At 40.2% G+C, this 8,132-nt stretch overlaps 1 protein-coding gene across 1 annotated transcript in view; it reads left to right on the forward strand.

The window, feature by feature from the left end:
* Nucleotides 1–8,132, forward strand: part of CUX1 (cut-like homeobox 1) — a 208,358-nt gene that overhangs the window by 117,267 nt on the left and 82,959 nt on the right.

Genomic DNA, 8,132 nt, shown 5'->3' on the forward strand with positions numbered 1-8,132 from the left:
ATAGGACTGGTGTAAGCCAGAGAGAATTAGATGGGACACAGAACATGCAGAGGTGTTAGTGGCATTCAGGAGAAAGACTTAGCAAGGAGTTTGTGCTCTGGTGATGTTAAACCATTTGCCTTAAGCCCTTGCAAATGAGACGTGCAAGTTCTTAACTGATACCAACGGAGATACATTTACACTTTTTAATCATAAATCAGCATCTCTGCTTTGGTGAGACATTTACACATTTGTTTCAGATGAGGTCTTTTAAGCAGCTTGTCTTATTGATTATAGACCCAAGATTGTCTTTACTTCCTCCACTGTTATTACTGACTCATGAGATTAAGGTTTTCAAGGGTTGTTACTAAATGCAGAGAGATCCCATCATCCCATTCAGTAGTTCTAGGCATCTATTAACTTTACTTCTGTAAAAAAGCACTGTATTTTGATAGAAAATTTAGTTTAAGGCTTTGTCTTATGGAAAGGACACTCCTGTTTTCATGTACTCTACTAGTAATTAGCTCCATATCTTATTTTTGTTGTGTCAAGCACGCTACCTAAAAGAAGGCTGATGACTCAGTTTTGCCATATGTAAAAAGGGCACATGGGGTAAGGCAAGACTTTATTAATGTGGATAGTCTTTCAGTCCTTGGATAGAAAAGTGGAAGTGCTGTTCTGATGCTTGCATTGTAAAAAGAAATGTACGTAAATAGAAGCACATAAAATGCATTTGCTGACCATTCATTTGAACAGTGCCATCCATTAGGTCATTCTGTGATGAATGGAAATATTCTTCTTTCCTGGAGACCACACCAAAGGAAGAAAGATGCATACGGCATCTGTCATAATAATAATAATAATAATGCTGTATTACCACTGACTGCCCCATAGCATGGGCATTATAACTCACTGGAATGGGCAACTTTAATCATTATAGCATTTTTCATTGTTTTACCTGTGTGGTGCTTTAATGTGGGAGTCTTCTGCTTTTACTGAGCCAAAGTGGAAATATTTGTTTAATGAGTTGTAGCAGATTTTTATATGCATAGTGGTAAAGTTGAGGAGCATGACTCACAGGAAGTAAAAAGATCAACAAATTCAGTCAGTTTAACTGTTTCAAGTTCCTCGCCACTGTCCTTCCCATTTGGGGGAAGGGAATGAAGACTGCAGAGGAGCAAGAGGCAGAGTCTCCCAGCCTGAATTTCAGAGACACCTGTCCCTGATGCTCCCTGTCTTGACCCAAATCCTAGTGATAAGCAAACAGGGGGTCTTCTAGAGTGTCTCAACTTAGGCGCTTTCAGTGATGCTCTCTTTCTGTGGCTTTGAAGTTTGCCTGCATGGCCAGAGTGATCTTTTCCTGTTACTGACACACGATAAAACGTTGAGGTTTTGTTTTTTTTTTTAATTGCATGTGATCAGAGGAAAGTAGCTACTGTAGTAAGTTATGCTTTTTAATTACAGATTTTGATGTTGAAATGTGCAGGATCTGAATCAGGAGGCTGTATCTGGACTTGCTTAAACTTGGGCCTCAAAGCCAGAATTAATATAAGTTCTACTTTTAAAAATGCAAGTAAATTACTGGAATGGCTTATATTTTTCGGGCAGAAGTTGAAATAATTAAATTGCAGAAGAGTGCACGATATTGGTGTCTTTGAAGATCATGGTAAGAAAGTATTCCTCAGTAATACACAGTAGCACTTTTAATAACTTTACAGTCCTGGGTTGGTTTAGATTTGTGGAGCCAGTAGGGAAATGTGTATTAGCATTGCAACTTGCCATCTGAGTGTGACAACAAACAACTGCTATTTGAATGCTAACAACTGACAAGTCATTTGGTATAGCCATTTGCCAGTTTAATGGCTTAAGCAGCTTAGTTTTAATTAAATAGCAGCTTCTGTGTATGGTATTAGAGAAAATAATGTTCTACTTAAAGCTGAGTTTAGTGTTGTCCCTAACTTGCTGAAGATACCAACAGCTTCTCTGTTTCAGCATTCAGCTGGTTCATTGTCTGCCATTTCATATGCAAAATTTGTTTGAGACAAAGCCCCTTTCGGGGTATGGATGAGCCTTAATCTATTAGTTAAGTGCAAACTCAGCATTGCCTTGGTGGCAGCAGTTGTTCCTTGAGCAGGAAGAGCTCTATCCATGGACTGCAGTTCCAGATGTGTTTCATCACAGAAATGCGTAGGCTGGGAGATCCTTCACCCCTTCACCAAAGTGCTCTGTGAGTAGAGGACTGAGAGCTTATTGATAAAGGGGTAAAATTCATGCCTCCTGTCAGAAGGTGCACCTAACATGAAGACGAAGCAACTGATAATCTGTGGTAGAAGGAGTGGGGTTTTTTGTGGTCTATCTGAAATTAATTTCATAGAGAGTAAGTGACTGTCAGGAAAAACAGTCGTGTCCTTTGCATATCATGCCCTAGTACCTGGAAGCTAGAAACCAGTTCTTGTTGGCTAGCCGTACTGGAGGTGATAACCTCGTCATCTTCAGGAGTCATTTTACTAGTTCCAGAATGAGAGTTTGGTGGGGAATGACAGAGGAAGGTGGCATTGCTACTTGCAGACACAGTTCCTTTTCTTAACCATGCTGCTTTTCAACTGATATCTTTTTAAAAAGTCTTTTTTTATTTTATGAAGAGTATGTGGTGTGGGATCACTGTATTCTTTGGCTGATGTTACTTTCTTTCTCAAAGAGAATGGTGTAACGTGAACTTCTACACAGCAGATGAAGATTTAACACTTAGACTACTTAAGATTAGACCTGTAACACCATGTGTAGACAACTGACTATAAACGGCCTGGATTTTAGAGTTGTTCCTTTTGATTTCTGTTATCTGAAAATGTCAGCCACAGCACTCGTTTCCCTGTTACCTGATCCCTCTGTGTGCCAAGAGCTTTGAGCTCCAAATAAGTCAAAATACTTTGCAGGAATTTTTCCATCTTCTTTATTTCTCCTTTTCATTTCCCATCCCTTCCTCTTCAGTCCTCAAATACTATGAAAGCCTTTGAATCAGTGTGGCAGTTTATGCAAAGTCTGTAATCCTGATGTTACACCCATGTTAACAAAAATAGGGAGGCAACCAGAGGTTTTTTTTCAGGTTAAGAAGGTAATAAAAATCCAGAATGCACAAGGTTTGGTTCAAGTTATGGTTATTGGGGCAAATATTTCACATCTTGAACTAGACCCTCTTGAGACTGATATAGCCTAGCATTGTCTGATTTATTTAATCACATTTACATGAAATCAGATATATTCATCAACAGAGGAACATAGTGAGCAAATTGAATGAAAGCATTACTCAAGAGAATTTCTGGCTTTGATAATAGAAAAGATACTGTAAGTTTTAACTAGCAGAGCTGCTGTTTTTAGCTCAATAGCAGATCATCCACGAAGGAAATGAGGGCCAGAAGGCTACTGCTATCTGTGACTTCTCTGTTCATTCCCTGTTTGATAAATAGGTGTCCAGAGCCCCTGCCACTGAGCCTTAAGGACATTGTTCATTAGCCCGTAGCAGTGGGAAGTGCCTAACCGGAGGCAGGAAGGAGTGACCTGCGCCGCTGTTTGTTCAGGAAGATAAGTGATGGTCTCCATGTGGGCATGTTTAGAGAAGGAAATGTTTCCGTGTTCTCGCTCACTCCAGACTCGGGCTGGATGCCGAGCTGTCCTGCCGGCGGGGCCCACCCTGTCACACTCCGGTCTTCGCCGTAACATGCAGATTGAGGCAGAAATGTCCATTTTTAACAAGCAGCTTAAACCTGTAACTGGTGGCTACTCAGTTATGCGTACATGAGCTTTTTTTAGTTGAATAAAATAAACAGCAAATCGGTATTTGTTTGTAAGACATGCTTTTGGGTGAATGGGTTGATTTCCATGCTCTTATTTCATTAATTATTCGGGAGAAATGCTGATTGTTTATTAGAAGTGGAACTGTAGTCACAGCGAGGAGGTGGGGATTAAAGTTGTATTTGTGAATATTGCTGGCAAAAAATACGCACACAAAGTGGCAAATAGTAAATAATTAGCAGTTTTGTTAGTTATTCCAGTTTGTAGTCACTCAAATTTATCAGCAGTCTTTCCTTGGCTTTACATATGGCTGACTGTCTTAAAATATTTTGTGACTTTTTGTGCAGATAGAAAAAATTCACCCATCACGTCTCGTTCTTCTAAGAATTTTAAAGATACAACATTGTTGCCCTATTCATGCAGGTATCTGGAGCTTCCAAATTGTGCATTACTGGTTTTTCATCATCTTGGCAAATCAAGGAGATGTTCTTGTTGCCAGTCACAAAGGGAAGATAATACAGAGACTTTCTCAATGTCATGTGCTTCAGAGCTTATGTTATAAAACAGTTTATCCTTTTTTTTCCAGAGCTATCTACTTTTAAGGGCTTTGTTTTGTACGCTGTTGCGAATACATTTGCTGCATGCATTAGTCATTTACAGTACTTAGATCCTGTAACTATTAAATTGTTAACATTTGGAGCCAGCTATAATTATCTTTTATTATTATTATTTTTAATGGGCATAGTGCTTGCTTTCCTCTCTAGCTTTCCTAAACATTTGAGGGATCTTTAAGGTATCTGTTACACTGAAGCAGCAGTGTTTGATTTCTGTTTATACTGTTTGTTTTCTTATCTTTCTAAAATACTGTGATCACTAAGAATTTTTTGTCTGCGTGAAGTTCTTGTTTCTCTTGAATGTCTAAAATAGACATCCCAGGGAAAAATATACCTTAAAGGCATGGCCCTGCAGAATCACCGTCTTCCGTGACTTCTTTGCGTTCAGTGTCTCGGAGAGCTGCTATGGCTGGACGCCCACACTGAGTCAATCAGCTCTATAAACTTGATGCAAATACCAGTTGATATAGTTGCCTGTTGTTTTTGATACATAAAACAATATAAGAAATGGTAGTTATCAATGTTAATCACTGGCTACTCTACTAAACATTGTTTTTATTCCATGTTCCAGTTAGGAACAGGGGGTTTTCTTTCACTTTTATTTAAGTGTGGAAGGCCTGTAAACCAGCCCTTAGTTTAACTGTTGGTTTTTTCTGATGCCTTATTTGAATTTTTCCATATCTGAAACCATAAAAGCTAGAAGTGCTTGACTTCAGCATTAATTGCACTTTTTTTCTAGTGTTTATTGTTTGGTGGGGAAGCTGGAAGGAAGGAAAGATGATTGCACTGATGACAGTGTTGCTCACATCTGGGGGACTATCCATGGACAGACATTTCTTTGAGCTTCTAATTAAGATACTGTGGATCTCGGAAACGGTGAAAGGCTCCTAGCTACGCACAGCGTGCCCGGTCAGGCTGCAGTAGTATTAAGTGAGCTCTGTGTTGATGGTCTAGATCAGTGATTTTTTGTGTGTTCTGCAAATTCCTGCAATTCCACTGGTTATTGCTAAGAGATCACAGAAATAACTGTGAAAGGCAACCACTCATAAACTGTAAATGTGCTATACTAATGTTTCATCCTTTGATGGAAAACTCCAGGTAGTCTGAAAGTTAGAAAGATTAGAAATTACTGCTGCAGATCCTCTGGTGTATAAGTTTTAGCTGGGACTTGATCCTTTTAACCCTGTTGGATAACTATCCGTAGGACAGCAATGATTTTCTTGTCTTTTCCCTATTCGTTGCCTTCATACTGTCATAGTTGTTGTTGTAGTTTTAAATATACAATATCTTGATGTTAAGTATGTCGGACCAGCTTAACTCATCAGAAAACCATTTCAGTACAGGGCTTGTAACTGATAATGGGTGTACTTTTGCCCTCTTCAGTGGAAGACAGTGGCCACTAAATATAGCAGAGCGAGCTATTTTTGATTATGTAACATCTCTATCTGTCTGTACTCTGATTAAATAATCTATTTTCTTGGCAAAGGAGTACGAGTTAATTTTCTATTATTGATCAAAAACATATTTTAGCTGTGATACAGATGACTTATTTGTCTTGCTGCCTGTTGGATTGATTTTTGTCACCGCCTCGTTGTCAGTGATGCTGTGGCGCCAGGTTTGCGCCGAGCGGAGCCAGGCAGTTAGCTGGCAGCGGTGAGACATGCCGGGCACATGCCGGTTCTCACCCCGGTCAGTATTTAACAATCTTTCTGTGTAATGTATGGTAGATAAGCCTTGCTCATTCTCTTAACACTTTTTGTTACTGTTTTTCAGTGAATATGTTGTCTGGTATCTCTATTAACTAAACTTTTTTAATTTAACATTTACACACACACACTTTTTTCTAGTTAATTCCTGTTCCCTTGTATCTTCTACCTACATAGCATTGGTATTGTAGTAAGGTTAGCTGTACTGAATACCCTAAAATAAGCTACATGGCCAGGGCCCGTGCAAGACTTCATTATTGACCGTTTCTGAGAACAAATTTAAGAAAAAAAGTCCCTGGATTAAATTCATGAGCTTTACAATGTATTCATGCATCCTGTCCATACAGAGCCTCCCCTCCTGCACCTTCTTTGTGTGTGTGACAGCAGGGTGGTCTTATTTCTGATACAGCATCGAATAAACTTTTGTTGCATGCTTCAGCCCATGGCTTGGGAAGATGCTGCAGCTACGACAACCTGCAAGCGAAGGCAAGGCGGTGGGGGAAGGAGGCAGAGCTGTGTGCAGCTCGAGGGGCCAGCAAGTCTGGCCCCATCCTCTCTGTTTGTATAACACTTCAGAAGCAAAGTAAGGTTCCCTGAATTACTGATTTACTACTTAATGCCATAAAAGGAGCTAAGCCTAGAGAAAATAGCAGGAGACTAGATAGGCTTTATTTGGAAAGTTTAAAACTTTTACACATACAGTGCGGGAACTGATGGCACAAACTATCCACATAGGGTAAAAGAAGGGGAAATTCCCCTGCTCTGTGGCTGTGCCTGTGTACAACAAGTTCATGCTCCAGACAAGTACCCGACTGAACCCAATAAACTGAGGACAGAGAAGCTGCATCTTTGCAACCAGTGTGTCTTCCCAGGGTGTCCCATCGAGCATAGAGCCTGGTACATAGGTCTACACCCAGCCTGCGTGTCCGGCTTGGCAGCTTACAGATCAGCCCGGCTCACCAGGTCTCGCAGGTGAAACCACAGAGCCAGGCAGAGGATATCACACCTGGAGAAATGTGGGTGCTGCAGCAGGAGGGAGAGGGGAGTGAGGTGGAACTGTGACACTTGATATGGTTATAGACTTACCTTTACACCTCCTGAGGTCAGGGAACAACCCAGGAAGGGTGTTCGGCCATTGAAGGTCTAAACACTGTGAACTTGCTCATTAAGCAAATGCTGGTTTTGTGGCTCTAAGACCCATTGGTTAATAGAGCTAGAACTGCATTAAAAAATAGGCAAATCCAAAAGGTGGATTGGTGTTGTCTTACCTCCTTTCTCTGCTACAGCTCTTTGTTACATTTAGGAAGGATGGTTTTCATCCACTGAAGAGGCTTCTGACATCAGGGTATCTTTTGGATATAGTGGAAACGTTGAGGAATTGTCGTTAGCAACAGAAAACTATTATTTCCAGTTCAAACTCACCTTCTGTAGAAATACTAAACCTGTTGTATTAACTGTTGAAACAGAATAATCATATAGTTCCATACCACAGACTACAATATTAGTCAAGCCTGAAGCTGTTTTACTTAAGCAGTATTTTAAAGGCTAAACAACTGTTGAAATAGAGAATTTGAAAAGTGTTTCTGCAAATAAAATTGTAAAAGGTTAAATTAGAAAATACTGCACTGTTGTCCTCCAAGGGCTTACAGTAGTACATAGTGTTGCTGGTTTTTGCCGCAAAGGATTATTTAAAGTAATTTTGCTGTCTAATATATATCTAGTTTAGATTCTGTGTAGACAGGCAATCTGTCAATCACATTAGTGAGCATCTCTCATAATCCGATACAACTGGAGGCTTAAGTTACAAAAGAATTGAGCAGCTTTATATATTCAGCAAAGATGTAAAAATAAAATATGCCAGATGCTCTGCTGGTACAGGCGACTCAAGTGAAGCTGCGCTGATTCACGCCAGCACAGCATCTAATTAGTGCCAACCTACCATCCAGCTCCTCGACCAAGTAGAACTCCTGAGGGCGACTGGAGGCTGAGTCTGCTTTTTGGGGTGCCCCACTGGAGTGAGAGCATCTAGTGGAGGGGAGGGAAA

The sequence above is a fragment of the Pygoscelis adeliae genome, unplaced genomic scaffold (assembly GCF_000699105.1).
Source record: "Pygoscelis adeliae isolate BGI_AS28 unplaced genomic scaffold, ASM69910v1 Scaffold282, whole genome shotgun sequence".
In the NCBI taxonomy this organism is placed as follows: Eukaryota; Metazoa; Chordata; class Aves; order Sphenisciformes; family Spheniscidae; genus Pygoscelis; species Pygoscelis adeliae.